Source organism: Lathamus discolor, chromosome 4, assembly GCF_037157495.1.
Source record: "Lathamus discolor isolate bLatDis1 chromosome 4, bLatDis1.hap1, whole genome shotgun sequence".
Taxonomy (NCBI): Eukaryota; Metazoa; Chordata; class Aves; order Psittaciformes; family Psittacidae; genus Lathamus; species Lathamus discolor.
Window position 1 is genome coordinate 98191179 of NC_088887.1, and position 22915 is coordinate 98214093.

General features: G+C 45.5%; 1 protein-coding gene and 1 long non-coding RNA gene across 2 annotated transcripts in view; one reads left to right on the forward strand and one right to left on the reverse strand.

Moving 5' to 3' along the window:
- The window catches only part of LCP1 (lymphocyte cytosolic protein 1), a 47532-nt gene extending 45650 nt beyond the window's left edge, over positions 1–1882 (reverse strand). Inside the window, exon 1 of the mRNA XM_065678227.1 lies at positions 1863–1882. The gene's annotated coding sequence lies outside the window, so the exon portion shown is untranslated. The remainder of the gene's footprint in view (positions 1–1862) is intronic.
- Positions 1883–10919: 9037 nt separating this feature from the next.
- LOC136012783 (uncharacterized) lies at positions 10920–12511 on the forward strand. Its single transcript, XR_010611959.1, has 3 exons — positions 10920–10936; positions 11965–12093; positions 12192–12511. It is a non-coding gene; the product is annotated as an uncharacterized LOC136012783 (long non-coding RNA).
- The last annotated feature ends 10404 nt before the right edge of the window (positions 12512–22915 follow it).

Consider the following 22915-nt stretch of genomic DNA (forward strand, 5'->3'; position numbering starts at 1 on the left):
CATAGTACTTAGTATTGGCTTGTACACTGCTGCAGAGCCAGGAGACAGCACTGAGGGAAAGGCTTCCCCTACCACCCCTGCCAGTGAGTACCTGGCAGAAGGGACCTGGCCAAGCCCAAGCTCAGTACCATCATCTGCAGCACGCATGCCAACCCAGTGTCCCACCCTCCAAACACTTAGCTTTGGGCATGTTAACTACTAACCCTGCTGAAGTCAGTGCTTTAGAGAATAAAGATTAAATATTTTGGCAAGATTTTGTTGTATTATCCCTATTGCCAGTCCTAAAGTTCCACATTTATCTCCAATGGAAGACTGCAACACAATATTTCGCTGTAAACGGCATGAACACATACAAACTTTTTTTCAGCGTGAGGATTCTGGTACCCTTCAGATATCCTTCTAGCCTTCCTCAGAGTGTCATCTTCAGTGCAAGCACCTTCATCTGACCAAGGGAATTGGGAGTGTGTCTGGGCTCCCAGATCTGAATGCTCACCCTGGTCGTACCCAAATCCAAACCCAAAGGCAGGCATAAGCACCCCTGTTCTGCCTCCCACAAAAAGGGGTGCCAGGGTGGGAAGAGGTGTCCCACCAGCCCCGAGCACCATGCAGCGCGTGGCCACACCATGGTGGATATGCAACCATCACTACTGCGCAAAGACAGTAACACAAGGGGACCTGCCCAAATGAGCTTACAACCTAATGGGGAAGAGCTCACGATTTCACATGGTGTGCACGTAACGTGTATTTCTTCATCAAGACATTTCGCTTTGAGTTTCACCGCTAAGCACAAAAGCCAATGATAAATCACTTGGGCACAGTATTGATCCTTGGATGATGACTGCATTAAAAAAATGTAAATGCTTTGGTGTGTTACATAAATAATTCCCCTCTGGCATCTATTACACCCGCTGCAGCCATACCTTTCATTTAATTTATACAGTTTCTTTTGAGGAAAGACATCCAAATTTTTCCCTCAGCCTAGTCCACTCACTTTACACAGTGGAGTATGTGCAAAGGAAAAGCAGAAGCAAGAGAGGGGAATTGATTGCTGCCAGCCTGGTAGGGAAGCATTACCCTTGCAGGCAGGGGACAAACAGCAGAGTCATCTGCAACATGCAAACCAGCTTCTTCATTTCCATAGGGAAGCAAAAGAAATGCCCTTCAGAAATTCTCAAAACTATTACCACTATAAAGAAGTTGTCCTTAGTGGGACCCTATGGACCAAAAGGAGTTTAAAAAATAAATACTACAGTTAAATGTATCCACTAAGCAGTTTTTGACACAGAAAACGATGCTGAGTGATCAGAGTCTGTGTAATGCAGATGCAGACTGCTCATCAGTCCCTAAATGCAATCTAACGAGACCATTTTCAGCTAACAGAGATGCTAAAACTGCCTCCAATTCGGTATCCCAGCCTTCCCCATCCCATCCAGTCCCTGCTCTGCCCTGCTCCACGTTTCCAAGTCACTTCCAACAGACTTTATACCCATGCGAGATTTCTACAACGCTTGATCAAACGGGGGCTTGCTTGAACCAGGAGTGCAGCGCCGGGTCCACTGCTGAAATTAATTATACTTCTGCCACTAATTGGAGGAGGTTTGGCCCAGCTCGACCCCGCTCGGCACGAAGAGCACCATGTCTGCACCTCATCCCCCACGGGCTCCGGGCAGGGCGTGTGACCCACAGCACCGGCGCCCCGCTTCCAGCCCCTCCGACGATGCACGATTCCCCCAGCGCGGCTCCACGCCCGCCCCCCAGCCCTCACACCGTCTCCGCGAGCCCCGAGAGAGGGAACCATCACCATCACCATCATCATCACCATCGCCATCATCACCAGTTAATTGCGACGAGAGGGTAGTTACCAGCGAGGAGCGGCGCCGCAACAGGCGATGCAGGGCAGCGGCGGGCGCGCTGCCGCAGACCCCTCGCGTGCTCCCGCCGGCCGTGCCCCGCCCACCCCCCGTGGCCACGCCCCCGTCTGTTGGCCTCGCGTGCTGCAGCAGCAGGCGGCTCTGAGATGGAGACTGTCGCGGTGGAGGGTGATGGGGAGCGGGCACCCGGGGCTGTCCTGGGGCTGTCCTGGGGCTGTCCTGGGGCTGTCCTGGGGCTCTTCTCGGGCGGCAGTGGCCTTACGCCGGGGTGCGGGACGCCAGCCCGGTTAGCCCCGAGTGCCAGTGGTTTGTGGCTGAGGGGGCGCCGCGCCGCCCCTGTGGAGGGAGGAGGGTGAACCTGCTGTGGGCCATGGCCCAGAGAGCGGCTCTGCTCCCAGCCTGGGGGCCGGCCGCGGAGTGCCCGGAGCAGCCTGTCAGGGACGGGCAGCAACGGCTGAATCAGAGAATCACAGAATCAGCTAGGTTGGAAAAGACCTTGAAGACGAAGTCCAACCGTTGCCTCAGCACTGCCAAGGCCACCACCAAACCATGTCACTAAAGGCCTCATCTACACAGTTTCTGAACACTTCCAGGGACAGTGACTCCACCGCTGCCCTCGGTGGCCTGTTCCAATGCCTGAGCACCCATTTGGCGAAGAAATTTTTCCTAATATCCAGTCTAAACCTCCCCTGGTGCAGCTTGAGGCTGTTACCTCTTTCTTGTCCTATTACTTGTTACTTGGGAGAAGAGACCACCCCCAGTCTCCCTACAGCCTCCTTTCACGCAGGTGTAAGGAGCGATAAGGTCCCTTCTGAGCCTTCTCTTCTCCAGACCAAACAACCCCAAGTCCCTCAGCCATCCCTCATCACACTTGTGCTCCAGACCCTTCTTCACCAGCTTTGTTGACCTTCTCTGGACCTGCTCCAACACCTCAGTGGCTCTCTTGTAGTGAGGGGCCCAGAACTGAACACAGGATTCGAGGTGCAGCCTCACCAGTGCCAGTACAGGGGGATGATCGCTGCCCTGGCCTTGCCGGCCACACTGTTGCTGATACAGGCCGGGATGCCGCTGGCCTTCTTGGCTGCCTGGGCACAAGCTGGCTCATGTTCAGCAGCCATCAATCAGCATCCCCAGGTCCTTTTCTCTTGGGCAGCTTTCAAAGTGAGAAGTCCCCAGCGTGTGTGTACAGTGTTCACAGATGCTGTGGCTGAGCTACCACGCCTTAGATCAGAGGCAGAAGCCAAGTCTGGGCAAGGTTTCCTATGTTCTTTCTGTGTCAGACAGTGCTGCGCAAGGCACCTGTAAAGGTGTATAAATGGTAATAAAGAGGTGGGAAAATTTCAGCTCAAAGATGGGAAATATTTAGGGTGAAGAACAAAACCAAGCTCAATGTTGTATCTTACTAGTATTTTGTATTGTACTGTACAGTAATTATACTGCTCAATAAAATACATTTTTAAGGTATCTCTGTAAAGCTGATACACAGAACAGATGCTTTTTCCTGATCAGCATTAACTTGGTTTTGATACCATAGAGCAGAAAGTTCCTGATACTTGGCCATGCTTAGAGCAGGACAGAACTGTTTCAATGTTTCTTTTGATCCACTCCTGAAGTCACCCTGTGTCTTTCTTCCTCTTCATGATATGTTTGTTGCATATTGTTCCCTCCATCCCCCTTCTGCCCCTGACTTCATTCTTTTCCCCTAGCAAGGTCTTAGCCTGGAAGGGTTCACCATCTTCTTCCCTACTGTATCTTTCATTCTGTTCCTGCATATTCATTGGGCTGAACTTCCCCACTACTCATTTTCTTCTTCCCTCCTTAAGCATTGGTGAGTCTTGTTGGCTCAGCTGTCTGGTGTCTTGAACTAAATTGCACCTACATTAGTGACCACAGCCATGCTTCTGTGGCCACAGCCTTTAGACTTCTCAGTTCTGCTTTCATTTTGATTTTTACATAGAATCTTACCAACTATAATGGTCAATTTTATCTCATGAGAAAATCATGTTCCCTCTCTCCTTGGCTTGCTTTTATCCTTCCTGTCTCTAGCAGCTTGAACAACTCTTTCTCCCCTGCCAGAAACACCAGGGTTTCTTGTCTGTGCTGCATTTGCACCAGACTCCTGCTTTCCTTCTTACCAACACTGCTCGTTTTTGTAACTTCATGTTTCCTCTGGTGCTTTCACCTCTTTCTCTGACTCTGAGCCAATTGAATGTGCTGTGTCCACTCACTGTCAGGACTTTTTCCACTCCATTTTCATCCTAGTCCTTCATTTATTTACAGTCTGTTCTACCACCGTGTAATTTGCAGGCAGTGCTCCTCAAGGCACTGATGATTTCTTAACCGTATCTGTGAACATTTGTTACCATTGTTGATCTGTCAGCCAGTTTTCACACAGATTACCTATAAATGAGAAAAAGAAAGAACATTTATCTGTCTTCAGATGTGTGCCCTAACCGGGTGTGCACTCTGTGTTTTGATTTTTATCAGTGTTGGAAGAAGGCCAAGAGGTTGCCCTGAGGGGTTGTTGGGTCTCCATCCTTGGGTAAAGCTCTAAATAATCTGCTCAGACTTCATAGTCAACCCTGCTGTGATCAGGAGGTTAATGATTAAAGAACTCCTGAGATATCTACCAAGATGAATTATTCCCTATGCTGTTATCCATGTGTCAGGTGCCAGAACCCTTATCCTGAAGAGTGAATGACTGCGATGATAAGATGCAATGAATCACCAGGGAAGTCCAGACATAGCTATAGAGTGTTTTGTTCTTGTTCCTGAAACTCAACTTCTTTGCCTTTTTAAGAATTCCTTCATTGTGGTTTTGTTGATGTTATTGGGGTTTCTATTTGTTTTGTTTTGGGTTTAATATTATATTCTTCCTCCTGTTCTTCCAGTTTATTGCAAGGATGTTGTCGCTAGTCTCTGGTTAACATCATGAATCATGCCAGATTCCAGTTATTTTCATGCAGCGGTCACTCATCTTGCTGCAATGTTTGACCATTTATTCAAACTCAGGATGGCTATAACTGAACTCCAAGCTTCCTTTTCAAACTTCCCCTGCTTCTTCTTTCCCCCGTCCCCGTGTTTAACTGTCATTCAAGCACGTTAGCAAAGTGTCAAATCAGAACTCGGCCCTGTTTACATAATTCGGGACTGTTTGTTCTTTTCATCACAGTATTTTTTTCTTTTCAGCACAGTTTTATATAATGTTACACTCATTTAAATTAATCTTGTCCAGATGCAAAATTGCACCAAAGCATCAAGTTTATCTACTTTAAATTACTGAAATATTTTTGCATAGAGTTGTCCTTGCTTCTAGCTGTATGTGACCATTTTTTAAACCTTAATAAATCTCCCTGTGAACCATTAGTTTCCTGATGGCACTTTCAGTTTCTCTTCAAAGTCACCTTCATCAGTGCTTTCCCTTCTGTGTTTTCCTTCTGATTTCCAGTTCCTTAGTACCAGATCTTTATACTCTGTGATGTCTTACATGTTTTTAGCCTTACAAACAAACAAACAAACAAACAAGACAACTCTGCAATTTAGCATGTAGATAATCTTGAAAATTACTGTGAATCAGAGATTTGCTAAACTTGGCTACTAATAAGAACATTTTTGAAACCAAATCAGGGTTTTTTTGATTGAAACCATTATCATTGCATGTATTCATAAACTAAGAGGAAACCACAAAGAAGCATAAAATAGCTACTTGCAGAATCAGCCTTTTACAAGGGTTAAACTGTTGCTCTTATTAAATCTGTTTATCCAGCAGAAAACTTTCTGGGAGCTTTTAGAAAGCTTGACAGTGGGTGTTTCTCTATTTTACTGTTCCTCCGTTAGAGCAGAGACTAAAAACTCCAATTGCCCCACCTATTCTGACAGAGGTTCTGAAAAACATTCCTTACTGCAAGTAAAGCTAATTACTTTCTTTTTTAGTCGCCAATTTATTTCCTGAAACACTAATGATAACTGGAGAAACTGTTGAATCGGTTATTAAGTGAACAAATGCTCTTTTTGTCCACTTCTCCACTTCTCCTGTTTTATGATTGTTTTATCACCTAGTTTATCTGAGCAGACATTTATAGCCCAACACCTTAAACTAGAGATGACTATTTCTTTTTATTTGCCTTGTCAGATTCTTCTGATTTTTTGAAATATCTTCAGTCATCCATCAGGAACAAGGTCAAAGCAGAAAATGACTGAGCAAACTGCTTTGTAGACCTCTGCATCCTAAGCTGTCGTCTGAATTGAGGGAGAATTTTGGTAAAGGTAAATTGTATAAAGACAATTCTTGTACTGCATAGTTTCAAATTCCATGTGTTCTCTAAAATTTACATAGAAGATAGACTGGAAGTTAAGCTACTAGTGCAAAGCAGTGAGAATGAGACTGTAGTGTGACCTGTATGATCTGCATATCTTTGGGAGGCTCTTCATGTAAACAGTGGAAAAGTCATCAAGGCAGGTTCTGGAACTTAGGTCTTCTACCTATCAGACTTGAACACTGCCTACTGGATAAGAGAGGCATTCCGCCTCACTCATACATAGATATGAGAGAGGATGTGAAAAACCGGTGGCATCAAGAAAAAATAAATTAGATCACATGGAGTCACACCATATGAGATACAACTCAAATGAAGATGAAAAATTAAATGAAAAAAATTTGGGTTTACTAAATACATGATCTATAAATAGCATCTATCACTAATAGGTACTACTACAAGGAGAGCCATCACAACAGAACTGTTTCAGGATAAAAGGTTTATTTATCACTTTTGAAATGGTTGGGGAATGGTCCTGCTTTTCTCAGAATATACATCCATGAAAAAAGCCACATGTTGATTTATATTATTTTAAAAGCATCAAGGATTTCTAATTAAAACAAAGGACTCACAGTGCAGTATGGTTCAGAAATAACTGGGCGTTTTGTGGGCCTATATATGTGAATGAAAAGCTCTTTCCAGTTTATATAAAGTAGCTATTGATTAAATATTTAAGAACTAACCTTTAAAAATGAAAGTGAAAAATAATAACATGAGCTATAATAAAACCATTTTTAACTTAAGTAATAAAAAAATAAGCTAGAAACTAGGCACCAATCCTGGAAACAGATCTGTAGAGAAGGATCCTGGCACCTGAAGTCAGGTTCACTGACTTCTGTCAAAAATGCCAAGCCCCAGGATCTGCTGTACAACTGCAGCATACAGAAATTTTACAGTGCTTTTTGTAAAGATCAGCACAAAGTGGTAGCATGAAAAAAAATGCTGTCCCTACAAACTGGGTTAAAGACACCAAAGCAAGCTTTTTTTCCATCTAGCCTCTGTAGTTGTGTTAGAAGTATCTAAATAGCTAAAACTCCTCAATCATGACATAGCCAATAAAGCAGGGAAACAGAAAGAAAAAAAAATATGATGTTTGAAATAAATGGTAATTGATGTTTTGTTAGAATAATGTCATACTATATTTGTTATCATTGTGTAATATTAATTTAAAAGAACAACAAGAATATACTAAAAGTAATATCTTTGTAACAGTATTTAAAATAGTAAAGAAGTTGCAATTAGAGAAATAAGGTTGAAAAGTCAGGTGATATAGTTATTCCCCCCTTGATATTATTAAACCCTTCCAAATATTATTTTGAAGGGCTGGTAAAATTTCCCTCCATGCAATACATTTCGAGTCTGCCACTGCCTGAACAGATGTAACTATTTCTGGCTCACTATCAGAGCTGTGCTTCAGTGATTTAAACCATTTTAAAAGTGATAGATAAACCTTTTATCCTGAAACAAAGTTCTGTTGTGATGCGTCTCCTTGTAGTAGTACATATTAGTGATGGATGCTATTTATAGATCGTGTATTTAAATAGTAAACCTGACAAAAATCTACGAGCTGCCCAGTAAATTTTGTTCAAGGATCATTTCTCCAAGTGGAACTATTACACCTGATAGATATTTATACAACAACATGCCCATTGATCAGCGAGCAGTTTTTCAGCACTGGTAGTTCGATCATCTTGGTGGATGGAATTGTTTTGTGCTTCGTGAAGTGTGAGTCTGAGATCTGACAGTGGGAGCCCCGGACTAGGAAAAGAAGATGATGTGGTGTGGCATAAAAGTCCTTTTCTCTGCAGGGGAGTATACAAAGTGAGGATGTAACCCAATGAAGCAGCTGGCTGAAAAGGCAGCAGAAATGTCAGGGTGTGGACTGTGCCCAGCACAGGGCTGGAAGCTGTCAAACACTGTGGTGGAGGGCAAGAAAGCCAGGGAGATAAGTCAATAGTCCCAGCTTTCTTTGAGAGCTGAGTTGTAGCAGAGAGTTATAAGGAGTAACTTCCCCCCTCAGCAGGTCCCTGGAAATGAGTTTCCTTGACAAAGGGAGCATCTCCCTAACAAAGGGAACAGAACATAAACCTTGTGGAAGTACACAAGCTGAATGAAGGATAATTTGCTAAGCATTTCTTTGTTGATAAAAAAGTTCAGAACTATATGACCACTAGCTGCAGTACTGTTCCGAAATTTTAGACCACCTAAAGAACCAACAGACCTCTAGAATAAGGTCTTTGGGAATAGCCCATGTAGCAAAGGCCAAGTCCAGTTCTAGTGGCAGATGTATGAAATGAATCTGCATCAGTGGTGTAGGACAAGAGGGCTCAGTGCAGTTCCACCACACAGTCATTGAATGGAGGTGAATAAACTAAGTAAATAGAATTTATAAACCTTTTGGCAATCAGCAAAGAGAGGTAAGCAATTTCACTGAGTTCAGCTATCTGAAGGTTTGTTTCACCCTTTGGAGAGTCCCCTCTTCTGAAGAGAGAAGTCGTATCTCCATGGTCAGCTGCAAAACTGCATAAAAAGCATGATTCTGAGCCATATGTATAAAGGAACTTAGTTTTTGCACATGCAACGTGTCTTCCACTATTATTTTGCATTTCTCTTTAGAAACGGCCTTGGGTGAAAAAATTTGGTTCACCAGAAGAACTTTTAGAAGAGGAAAAGAAAGAAAAAATATATACTAGACATTTCTTGAAGCTACCTGAACCTGGAAGGGAAGGGCCCTTTACAGGCAGAATCAAGCAGTGTCACTTTTAAGAGAGAAACTAGATGGATGACATTGTTTGACAGTCATAAAACTGCATTATGGGAAATAAGACTCTCAGAAATGCAGCAAGGCACTTGCAGACTCTGAAGGACTACAGCTGTTGCATTATCAATATAGTGGAATTATAACAAATTAATATGCAATCTTGATTTGGCATTGAAGTGACAGTGAGGTTAGAGTTACAAGATCTAAAGCACTCTGGAGAAGTATGTCACTTCTGAACAGTTTTAGGTTTAGCATGCTCCAGCACAATGAGAAGCCTGTAGTGCCTCTAACTGCAAATGGTAGCTATGGAGGAGGGCAAACTACTGCCATTACTGTAGGCTATAATCCAGTTCTGCCTGCTGGCCCCTTTTTTCTGTACATGAAGACTTACTCTTCTCCCACTAAAGGGGAAAATGTTTGTAAAGAATCTGAAGTCTTTATATCCTTATGAAGGTACTGATGAGTTAATTGATTACTGTGTGAAAGTTTTGTCTGAGTATGGCAACAAAGGATCTCAAGGATTAAACGCAGGAGGTTTGCAGAACACTTCTCATTCAGTCTTCATTTTCTACTGTTTTCTTTCCCCTAAGAAGTTCTGTAATGCCTGACATCCTTTTTATATCACAGACTCTAACGATGCCCCTGATGACAGTAGTGTGGAAGATGTTTGGGAAACTAATTTCCATTTTATAGCAAGCAAGCAAGCAAGATGAAGAGGAAAAACTGATGTCTAGGTCCAAGTGGAAGAATTATGTTGCTTCTTGTACCAGAAGATTGCTCTTAGCCTTCAGGTGTATCCTTTAAAGGTACATTATTCATGTTGCTGTGTGTAAGAGTCAATAGCAGCTTTCACTCAAAGTATCTTTGGCTTTGTAACCTCATCCATGGAAGAATTACCTTAAATTTTGTACTGTACCACTGCATGAAAAAGAAGTGTTTATAATGATTTAAAACTCTTTTGTTAACATTAGAGTAGCTGTAGAGATAACTGGCTTGCATTCTTTTCTTCTACAGTTCCCTTGCCTTAAATTCTTCATCGTTTATTTCTTCTTTTCTCGTCTCACCTTCTTTTGCCATTTCCTCTGTACTTTTACTGTTACTAGTGTTCTTTCTGATGCAGCCTGCATAATTTTCTTGGCACTTGCTTAGCACTGTACCTATTGCCAAAGTGTAATTCAACCCAAGTTATGTCAGCATCATACAAAGTAGCTGTCAGATACGAAAAATGAGAGAAGGTGCCTCTTGCTTTTGGTAAGGAACCAGAGATTTAATATTTCATGGTTTCTGGGAATTTGCCTGTTGGTCAAAACTTTGTCCATTGGTGGGTCTGAACCAGCCATTTAGTCTCCTAGGTGAACAAACCAGAGGAAGCGTCACTCAAAATCCCAGGTGGGATCCTCTGCCAGAATTTATGTTTTTGCCTTCATAGAGGACACAAATCCCTGGAAGTTGGCATGAGGAAATGGTTTTCTAAGCCACCCTGATAGAAATGGTTTGCAGGCTCCACCCAACTGTCTGCTGCAGGCTTCCATTAGAATAGGAGCTGTAATTTGGATAAGCAAGTTCCTCCTTAGAGGTACATAGTGCATTTTCACATATTGATTTTAATAGCTCAGAGTAAATATACTGAGTGAGAAGGTGGATCAGGAATAACTGATTAGAGATTTTGGGAGTAATTCCGTGTCCTAGGTTCAGCAGTAGCAGTTATTTTTCTCCTTCTTAGTAGCTAGTGCAGTGCTGTGTTTTGATTTTCTGGCCTGGGAACAATGCTGATAACGTCGATGTTTTTAGTTGCTGCTCAAATGTTTGGTCTGGCCAAGGACTTTCTGAGCCTCATGCTCTGCCAGGGAGGAGGGGAGGCCGGGAGGAAGCAGAGACAGGACACCTGACCCAAACTGACCAAAGAGGTATTCCATACCACAGCACGTCATGCCCCGTATTAACCGAGAGTTACCCAGAAGGGCTGGGGGACTGCAGGGTTGGACAAGGTATGGGTCGGTGCTCGGCTGGGGGGAGTGGGGCGAGTTATTGGTTGGCTGGTGTTGAGGTGTTGTGTTCTTTCCTCTTGTTATTTCCTTTATCATTATTATTATTGGTGGTAGCAGTAGTAGTTTGTGTTATACCTTGGTTACTAAACTGTTCTTATCTCAACCCATGGGAGTTGCATTCTTTTTGATTCTCCTCTCCGTCCCTCTGGGAGTAGAGGGAGGGAAAGAAGAGGGGGAGTGAGTGGACGAGCTGTGTGGATCGGTTTAAACCACGACATTCCGGCTGAATACATTCTGCTTTAAATGAACCTCAATCTCATGCTCTGTGTAGATTAACTGTAAATATTCCATTCGTTTTTCCATAACCTTGACGAAATTGTTGTTACTGCTCTCTTTCCTGTATCTGTGTTCTAGAAAACCTGTTAAAATGTCAATTTCCACAGAAAACTTTCTTGGTACCTGAAAATGTTGTGCTGTGCTATGTCTGTATTTGTAAGGTGTGATAAGAAGTATTCCATATTGTAGCAATTTGGCACAAATTTTGTCTGATACCTGTTTATATGGGGGTTCTCTGGTACCATATGCATAAGAAATTTAATTGTCAAATCAAGCAGGTTATGTCACTTTATTAACCATTTCTGCAAGTATGGCCAAAATGGAAACTAGCAATGACAGAGATGGAAATACCAGAACCACCATCATATGCAAACAAACAGTGCTGGGAGTTCTCTTTCTGGTACTAGAAAAAACAGTTATTGACTTTTCATGTTCTTTCCAGCCATACGCTTATGTTGCTGTAGAGGAAAGTATTTATAGGTCTTTTTTCTCTTTGCTGAAAAGTGTACAGTATATAAATTCCTCAGCTATATGAATCATCTCTAAAGCATCAAATCAATGAAGCTACTTCCCACTTTACCAGCTGAGATCCTCAAATGACCCCTCTCCTTATTTTATTCAACTTCTCTACACTTTGCCTACTGTTTATTAAGAGCATTATTTGCTAACAGCACTATTATTATTCTTTTTAGGGGGGAAAACCCAGTCTTGTCAAGTTATTTTTAGTAGACAATCAGGCCTTGCCACATACTAAAAAGATCCTTGGTTTATGGTCATCGCTGGTGAAGCCTTTGCTGTGCTGCATCCATTCTTTTTTTGAGGCAAGCTGCTTAAACTACATTAAATTATTTAAAAGTACTTAAATACAACAGCATTGCCCCAACTTTGTGAGTTCTTACTCATCTTTTGTATGTTGCAGAGAGCTCCAAGCTAGCCTTGAGTGGACTGACAGATCCACACAGTGACATGCAGCTACATGCAGGGACACAGATGGGTCTGCAGGACAGCAAGTTCAGTGCAGCCCTGCCTCTCAGCTCATGCAGAGCCCTCCATTGCTGCGGTTGTGCTGTGTCCTCTTCCGGAGCAGGCTGACTTCCAGTTATTCCTAGAGTCTCTCCACTGCTGCCGTATTAGACAGTCTGTGCATCTTGTAACTTTATGCAGCGTCTAAACACAATGACCTCTGCATCTTTGCTAAGGCTTCCAATAAGATAAATAAAGACCTGTCGTATCACATTATTTTTGTCTATGGGAGAACTGAGAGACTTGATGCTATGCTGAGGCTGGGGTTCTGTTCCTGAAAATCCAGCTTTCTGTCCAGAAACTCCAGAAATCTGTGTCACTTCATGCTGGAGTGAAGATCTGTGTGTATAGAAATTTCAGAGTCCTATGTAAAGAAGCTGGTAGAGTCATGCCAAAGGTTAATGGAAAAAAATGGAGAGGTACCTCATTTCAGAGTCAGTATTCTGGTGCTCCAGATGCTTCTTGGCTGCCATTAAAAAATAGTCCAAAATTTTCCAATTTATTTGAATTATAGAATTTATTTATTATTTATTTGAATTATAGAAGTGGTCAACACTTTCAGCTTTCTTTTAAATGTCTTAATTTCTGTTTTGCAAAGCATATTTTTTATTTGTCTAAGGCATATTGCCTTTGGAATGTCATTTATTAAACAGAAGTGTAGATTCATAAGAAGATTAAACAATAATACCTTCCTAAATTATCAAGACATTCCAATTTGCTCAGTACAAAACAATCCTACACGTTTTTGACGTTGCTTTCTTTTGGGAGCAGGAAATATGTTTCAGCATCTTAGAAATGTGTTAGATATGAAAGCAGATTTTCATGCAACTATACAGTAAGTCTTGCTTTTGTGCTTGAAGGTGTAATTACAAACTCCAGCAAAAACAGTAGTTTAACTGAGTGATATATGACCCTAGTTTGTTGCGAAAGAAACACCATCCTAAATTTACCTTGCTTTTAAGCTGTCGTGATCCTATCAGCAGACTAGGACCAAAGCATCCAACACACCCTCTTGTCCTTGAATAAATCAAATAAATGTATCTGTCTGAATGAGGAATAAGACCGAAGAGCTAAACTGTCCCTTGTACACAGGATCCAGAAGCTGTTACCTCCAGAGCACATTCTGGTTGGGGAGGAGGGTCAGAGATGTAGGGGCTGCTAAATACATACCAAGGGCAACACGACACTGCATCAACATTTCTCTAGAAAGACCTTCCCCATCTGGGACATAAGCCTCAGAACCAGCGTGCAATTCAAATTATGGTTCGGATTAGGGTTAGTGTTCAGAGATCCACAAAGCCCAAAGCATCCAGGATACTGGGGCTGATAAAATCATTCCAAAAGAAGCATGGCACTGCACCAACATTGCTCCTTCAACAACAGCTGGAGGCCATCAGTCTCAGATCCAGGATGCCATGCAAATTAGGATTAAGGTTGAGTTTAGGGTTCGGAGAGACACAAAGCCTACAACTCCAGGGATGCTGGGGCTGCCAAAGGCATTCCAACAGGCACAAAGCACTGAACCAACATTGCCGCATCAAGACCTTTCTCATCTGGGACACCCCTTCGGCTGGAGGACGTCAGCCTCAAATTAGGGTTAGGGTTAGGGTTAGGGTTAGGGTTCAGAGAGCTAGAAAGCCCACACCTCCATGGATACTGGTGTTGACAAAGGCATGCCAAGGGAAGCACAGCACTGCATCAAGACTGCCACTTCAACACCTTTTTCATCTGGGACACCATTCAGCTGGAGGATGTCAAAATCAGATCCAGGATGCCATGCAAATTAGGGTTAGGGTTAGGGTTCAGAATAACGCAAAGCCTACAACTCGAGAAATACTGGGGCTGCCTAAGTCATTCCAAGGAGAACACGACACTGCACCAACATTGCTGTTTCAACTCCTTTCTCATATGGGACACCCATTCAGATGGAGGATATTAGCCTCAGATCCAGGATGCCATACAAATTAGGTATAGGCTGAGGGTTAGGGTTAGGGTTCAGAGAGCCAAAGAGTCTAGAGCTTCAGGGATACTGATATTGCCAAAGGCACGTCAAGGGAAGCATGGCACTGCACCAACATTTGTCTTTCAACACCTTTCCCATCTAGGACACACATAGAGCTGGAGGACATCACTCTCAGATACAGTATGCCAGGAAAATTATAGTTAAGAGTTCAGAGAGGCACAAAGCCTACAACTCCAGGGATGCTGGGGCTGCCAAAGGCATTCCACCAGGCGCACAGCACTGCATCGACATTGCCGTTTCAACATCTTTCTCATCTGGGACAACCATTTAGATGGAGGACGTCTGCCTCATAGCCAGGCTGCCATGTAAATTAGGTATAGGGTTAGGGTTAGGGTTAGGGTTAGGGTTCAGAGAGCCAAAGAGCCTAGAGCTTCAGGGATACTGATGCTGCCAAAGGCATGCCAAGGGAAGCATGGCACTGCACCAACATTTGTCTTTCAACACCTTTCCAGTCTGGGACACACATAGAGGTGGAGGACATCAGCCTTAGACCCAGGATGCCATGCAAGTTATAGTTAGGGTTCAGAGAGACACAAAGCCTACAACTCCAGGGATGCTGGGTCTGCCAAAGGCATCACATCAGGCGCACAGCACTGCATCGACATTGCCGTTTCAGCATCTTTCTCATCTGGGACACCCATTCAGATGGAGGACGTCAGCCTCATATCCAGGGTGTCATACAATTTAGGTATAAGGTTAGGGATATGGTTAGGTTAAGCGTTCAGAGAGACAAAGAGCCTACATCTTCAGGGATACTGATGCTGCCAAAGGCATGCCGAGGGAAGCATGGCACTGCACCAACATGAGTCTTTCAACACCTTCCCCATCTAGGACACACATAGAGCTGTAAGACGTCAAGCTCAGATCCAGGCTGCCATGCAAATTATAGTTAGGGTTCAGAGAGACAGAAAGCCTACAACTCCAGGGATGCTGGGTCTGCAAAGGCATTCCATGAGGCACACAGTCCTGCATCGACATTGCCGTTTCAACATCTTTCTCAGCTGGGACACCCATTCTAATGGAGGACATAAGCCTCATAACCAGGGTGCCATGCAAATTAGGAATAGGGTTAGGGTTAAGGTTAGGGTCAGGGTTAGCTACCAAAGGCATGCCAAGGGAAGCATGGCACTTCACCAACATGAGTCTTTCAACACCTTTCACATCTAGTACACACATACAGAGCTGGAGGATATTAGCCTCACATCCATTACGCCATGGAAATTATAGTTAGGTTTCAGAGAAACACAAAGCCTTCAACTCCAGGGATGCTGGGGCTGCCAAAGGCATTCCATCAGGAGCACAGCACTGCATCGACATTGCCGTTTCAGCATCTTTCTCATCTGGGACACCCATTCAGATGGAGGACGCCAGCCTCATACCAGGTGTTCCATGATAATTATATATAGGGTTAGGGTTAGGGATAGCTGCCAAATGCATGCCAAGAGAAGCATGGCACAGCACCATCATTAGTCTTTCAACACTTTTTCCATCTAGGACACACATAGAGCTGGAAGACACCAACCGCAGATCCAGGCTGCCATGCAAATCAGGTATACGATTAGGATTACGGTCAGGGTTAGAGTTAGGGTTCACAGAGCCAAAGAGCCTGGAGCTTCAGGGATACTGATGCTGCTAAAGGCATGCCAAGGGAAGCATGGCTCTGCACAAGCATTACTCCTTCAAAACCTTTCCCATCTAGGACACACAAAGAGCTGGAGGACATCAGCCTCGGATCCAGGGTGCCATGCAAATTATAGTTAGGGTTAGGATTCACAGGGACAAAAAGCCTACAGCGCCAGGAATGATGGGCTTGCCAGAGGCATGCCAAGGGAAGCATGCCACAGCACCAACATTAGTCATTCAACACCTTTCCCTTCTAGGATACTTATGGAGCTGGAGAACATCACTCTCAGATACAGTATGCCAGGAAAATTATAGTTAAGAGTTCAGAGAGGCACAAAGCCTACAACTCCAGGGATGCTGGGGCTGCCAAAGGCATTCCATCAGTCACACAGCACTGCATCGACATTGCCGTTTCAACATCTTGCTTATCTGGGACACTCATTCAGATGGAGGACGACAGCCTCATATCCAGGGTGCCATGCAAATTAGGTATAGGGTTAGGGTTAGGGTTAGGGTTAGGGTTAGGGTTAGGGTTCAGAGAGCCAAAGAGCCCAGAGCATCCGGGACACTGATGCCGCCAAAGGCATGCCAAGGGAAGCATGGCACTGCACCAACATTCGTCTTTCAACACCTTTCCCATCTAGGACACACATAGAGCTGGAATACATCAGGCTCAGATCCAGGGTGCCGTGCAAATTATAGTTAGGGTTCAGAGAGACACAAGCCAACAACTCCAGGCATACTGGCGCTGACAAAGGCATTCCATCAGACGCCCAGTACTGCATCGACATTGCCGTTTCAACATCTTTTTCATCAGGCACACCCATTCAGGTGGAGGACGTCAGACACATATCAAGGGTGCCATGCTGATTAGGTATAGGGCTAGGGTTAGGGTTAGGGTTCAGAGAGTCTAAGAGCCTAGAGCTTCAGGGATACTGGTGCTACAAAAGGAATGCGAAGGGAAGCGTGGAACTGCGCCAACATCACTCTTTCAACAGCATCCCATCTAGGACACACATAGAGCTGGAAGACATCAGTCTCAGATCCAGGGTGCCATGCAAATTATACTTATGTTTAGGAATCAGAGAGACACAAAGCCTACAACTCCAGGGATACCTGGTCTGCCAAAGGCATTCCAAGAGGAGAAGGGCTCTGCACAGGCATTACTCTGTCAACACCTTCCTCATCTGGGACACTCATTCAGAGGGAGGACATCAGCCTCATATCCAGGGTACCATGGAAATTATAGTTAGCATCAGAGAGACACAAAGCTTACAACTCCAGGGATACTGGGGCTGCCAAAGGCATTCCATCATGGGAACAGGACTGCACCGACATAGCCGTTTCAACATCTCACTTATATGGGACAGCCATTCAGATGAAGGACCACAGCTTCATATCCAGGGTACCATGCAAATTAGCAATAGGGTTAGGGTTACGGTTAGGGTTCAGAGAGCCAAAAAGCCTAGAGCTTCAGGGATACTGATGCTGCCAAAGGAATGCCAAGGGAAGCATGGCACTGCACCAACATTTGTCTTTCAACACCTTTCCCGTCTGGGACACACATAGAGGTGGAGGACATCAGCCTCAGACCCAGGACGCCATGCAAGTTATAGTTAGGGTTCAGAGAGACACAAAGCCTACAACTCCAGGGATGCTGGGGCTGCCAAAGGCATTCCATCAGGCGCACAGCAGTGCATCGACATTGCCGTTTCAACATCTTTCTCATCTGAGACAACCATTTAGATGGAGGACATCTGCCTCATAGCCAGGCTGCCATGCAAATTAGGTATAGGATTAGGGTTAGGGTTAGATTTAGGGTTCAGAGAGCCACAGAGCCTAGAGCTTCAGGGATACTGATGCTTCCAAAGGCATGCCAAGGGAAGCATGGCACTGCACCAACATGAGTCTTACAACACCTTTCCCATCTAGGAGACACATAGAGCTGGAGGATTTAAGCCTCTGACCCAGGATGCCATGCAAGTTATAGTTAGGCTTCAGAGAGACACAAAGCCTACAACTCCAGGGATGCTGGGGCTGCCAAAGGCATTCCATCAGGCGCACAGCACTGCATCGACATTGCCGTTTCAGCATCTTTCTCATCTGGGACACCCATTGAAATCGAGGACGTCTGCCTCATATTCAGGCTGCCATGCAAATTAATTACACGGTTAAGGTTAATGTTAGGGTCAGGGTTCAGAGAGCCAAAGAGACTAGAGCTTCAGAGATACTGATGCTCCCAAAGGCATGCCAAGGGAAGCATGGCACTGCACCAACATTTCTCTTTCAACACCTTTCCCGTCTGGGACACACATAGAGGTGGAGGACATCAGCCTCAGACCCAGGATGCCATGCAAGTTATAGTTAGGGTTCAGAGAGACACAAAGCCTACAACTCCAGGGATGCTGGGGCTGCCAAAGGCATTCCATCAGGCGCACAGCAGTGCATCGACATTGCCGTTTCAACATCTTTCTCATCTGGGACAACCATTTAGGTGGAGGACGAATGCCTCATATCCAGGCTGCCATGCAAATTAGGTATAGGGTTAGGGTTAATGTTAGGGTTAGGGTTCAGAGGGCAAAAGAGCCTAGAGCTTCAGGGATACTGAAGATGCCAAAGGCATGCCAAGGGAAGCATGGCACTGCACCAACATTCGTCTATCAACACCTTTCCAGTCTGGGACACACATAGAGGTGGAGGACATCAGCCTCAGACCCAGGACGCCATGCAAGTTATAGTTAGGGTTCAGAGAGACACAAAGCCTACAACTCCAGGGATGCTGGGGCTGCCAAAGGCATTCCATCAGGCGCACAGCACTGCATCGACATTGCCGTTTCAGCATCTTTCTCATCTGGGACACCCATTGAAATCGAGGACGTCTGCCTCATATTCAGGCTGCCATGCAAATTAGTTACACGGTTAAGGTTAATGTTAGGGTCAGGGTTCAGAGAGCCAAAGAGCCTAGAGCTTCAGGGATACTGATGCTCCCAAAGGCATGCCGAGGGAAGCATGGCACTGCACCAACATTTGTCTTTCAACACCTTTCCCGTCTGGGACACACATAGAGGTGGAGGACATCAGCCTCAGACCCAGGATGCCATGCAAGTTATAGTTAGGGTTCAGAGAGACACAAAGCCTACAACTCCAGGGATGCTGGGGCTGCCAAAGGCATTCCATCAGGCGCACAGCAGTGCATCGACATTGCCATTTCAACATCTTTCTCATCTGGGACAACCATTTAGGTGGAGGACGAATGCCTCAGATCCAGGCTGCCATGCAAATTAGGTATAGGGTTAGGGTTAATGTTAGGGTTAGGGTTCAGAGGGCCAAAGATCCTAGAGCTTCAGGGATACTGAAGATGCCAAAGGCATGCCAAGGGAAGCATGGCACTGCACCAACATTCGTCTATCAACACCTTTCCAGTCTGGGACACACATAGAGGTGGAGGACATCAGCCTCAGACCCAGGACGCCATGCAAGTTATAGTTAGGGTTCAGAGAGACACAAAGCCTACAACTCCAGGGATGCTGGGGCTGCCAAAGGCATTCCATCAGGCGCACAGCAGTGCATCGACATTGCCGTTTCAACATCTTTCTCATCTGGGACAACCATTTAGATGGAGGACGTCTGCCTCATAGCCAGGCTGCCATGCAAATTAGGTATAGGATTAGGGTTAGGGTTAGGGTTAGGGTTCAGAGAGCCAAAGAGCCTAGAGCTTCAGAGATACTGATGCTCCCAAAGGCATGCCAAGGGAAGCATGGCACTGCACCAACATTTGTCTTTCAACACCTTTCCCGTCTGGGACACACATAGAGGTGGAGGACATCAGCCTCAGACCCAGGATGCCATGCAAGTTATAGTTAGGGTTCAGAGAGACACAAAGCCTACAACTCCAGGGATGCTGGGGCTGCCAAAGGCATTCCATCAGGCGCACAGCAGTGCATCGACATTGCCATTTCAACATCTTTCTCATCTGGGACAACCATTTAGGTGGAGGACGAATGCCTCAGATCCAGGCTGCCATGCAAATTAGGTATAGGGTTAGGGTTAATGTTAGGGTTAGGGTTCAGAGGGCCAAAGAGCCTAGAGCTTCAGGGATACTGAAGATGCCAAAGGCATGCCAAGGGAAGCATGGCACTGCACCAACATTCGTCTATCAACACCTTTCCAGTCTGGGACACACATAGAGGTGGAGAACATCAGCCTCAGACCCAGGACGCCATGCAAGTTATAGTTAGGGTTCAGAGAGACACAAAGCCTACAACTCCAGGGATGCTGGGGCTGCCAAAGGCATTCCATCAGGCGCACAGCAGTGCATCGACATTGCCGTTTCAACATCTTTCTCATCTGGGACAACCATTTAGATGGAGGACGTCTGCCTCATAGACAGGCTGCCATGCAAATTAGGTATAGGATTAGGGTTAGGGTTAGGGTTAGGGTTCAGAGAGCCAAAGAGCCTAGAGCTTCAGGGATACTGATGCTGCGAAAGGCATGCCAAGGGAAGCATGGCACTGCACCAACATTTGTCTTTCAAAACCTTTCCCGTCTGGGACACACATAGAGGTGGAGGACATCAGCCTCAGACCCAGGACGCCATGCAAGTTATAGTTAGGGTTCAGAGAGACACAAAGCCTACAACTCCAGGGATGCTGGGGCTGCCAAAGGCATTCCATCAGGCGCACAGCACTGCATCGACATTGCCGTTTCAGCATCTTTCTCAGCTGGGACACCCATTCAGATGGAGGACGTCAGCCTCATATCCAGGCTGCCATGCAAATTAGGTCTAGGGTTAGGGTTAGGGTTCAGGTTCAGAGAGACAAAGAGACTAGAGCTTCAGAGATACTGATGCTTCCAAAGGCATGCCAAGGGAAGCATGGCACTGCACCAACATGAGTCTTACAAGACCTTTCCCATCTAGGACACACATAGAGCTGGAGGACGTAAGCCTCAGATCCAGGATGCCATGCAAGTTAGGTATAGGGTTAGGGTTAATGTTAGGGTTAGGGCTCAGAGGGCCAAAGAGCCTAGAGCTTCAGGGATACTGAAGATGCCGAAGGCATGCCAAGGGAAGAATGGCACTGCACCAACATTCGTCTTTCAACACCTTTCCCGTCTGGGACACACATAGCGGTGGAGGACATGAGCCTCAGACCCAGGATGCCATGCAAGTTATAGTTAAGTGTTCAGAGAGACACAAAGCCTACAACTCCAGGGATGCTGGGGCTGCCAGAGGCATTCCATCAGGCGCACAGCACTGCATTGACATTGCCGTTTCAGCATCTTTCTCATCTGGGACACCCATTGAAATCGAGGATGTCTGCCTCATATTCAGGCTGCCATGCAAATTAGTTACACGGTTAGGGTTAATGTTAGGGTCAGGGTTCAGAGAGCCAAAGAGACTAGAGCTTCAGAGATACTGATGCTCCCAACGGCATGCCAAGGGAAGCATGGCACTGCACCAACATTTGTCTTTCAACACCTTTCCCGTCTGGGACACACATAGAGGTGGAGGACATCAGCCTCAGACCCAGGACGCCATGCAAGTTATAGTTAGGGTTCAGAGAGACACAAAGCCTACAACTCCAGGGATGCTGGGGCTGCCAAAGGCATTCCATCAGGCGCACAGCACTGCATCGACATTGCCGTTTCAGCATCTTTCTCATCTGGGACACCCATTGAAATCGAGGACGTCTGCCTCATATTCAGGCTTCCATGCAAATTAGTTACACGGTTAGGGTTAATGTTAGGGTCAGGGTTCAGAGAGCCAAAGAGACTAGAGCTTCAGAGATACTGATGCTCCCAAAGGCATGTCACGGGAAGCATGGCACTGCACCAACATCAGTCTTACAACACCTTTCCCATCTAGGACACACATAGAGCTGGAGGACGTAAGCCTCAGATCCAGGATGCCATGCAAGTTATAGTTAGGGTTCAGAGAGACACAAAGCCTACAACTCCAGGGATGCTGGGGCTGCCAAAGGCATTCCATCAGGCGCAGAGCACTGCATCGACATTGCCGTTTCAGCATCTTTCTCAGCTGGGACACCCATTCAGATGGAGGACGTCAGCCTCATATCCAGGCTGCCATGCAAATTAGGTCTAGGGTTAGGGTTATGGTTCAGGTTCAGAGAGACAAAGAGACTAGAGCTTCAGAGATACTGATGCTTCCAAAGGCATGCCAAGGGAAGCATGGCACTGCACCAACTTTTGTCTTACAAGACCTTTCCCATCTAGGACACACATAGAGCTGGAGGACGTAAGCCTCAGATCCAGGATGCCATGCAAGTTAGGTATAGGGTTAGGGTTAATGTTAGGGTTAGGGCTCAGAGGGCCAAAGAGCCTAGAGTTTCAGGGATACTGAAGATGCCGAAGGCATGCCAAGGGAAGAATGGCACTGCACCAACATTCGTCTTTCAACACCTTTCCCGTCTGGGACACACATAGCGGTGGAGGACATGAGCCTCAGACCCAGGATGCGATGCAAGTTATAGTTAAGTGTTCAGAGAGACACAAAGCCTACAACTCCAGGGATGCTGGGGCTGCCAGAGGCATTCCATCAGGCGCACAGCACTGCATCGACATTGCCGTTTCAGCATCTTTCTCATCTGGGACACCCATTGAAATCGAGGATGTCTGCCTCATATTCAGGCTGCCATGCAAATTAGTTACACGGTTAGGGTTAATGTTAGGGTCAGGGTTCAGAGAGCCAAAGAGACTAGAGCTTCAGAGATACTGATGCTCCCAAAGGCATGTCACGGGAAGCATGGCACTGCACCAACATTAGTCTTACAACGCCTTTCCCATCTAGGACACACATAGAGCTGGAGGACGTAAGCCTCAGATCCAGGATGCCATGCAAGTTATAGTTAGGGTTAAGAGAGACACAAAGCCTACAACTCCAGGGATGCTGGGGCTGCCAAAGGCTTTCCATCAGGCGCACAGCAGTGCATCGACATTGCCGTTTCAACATCTTT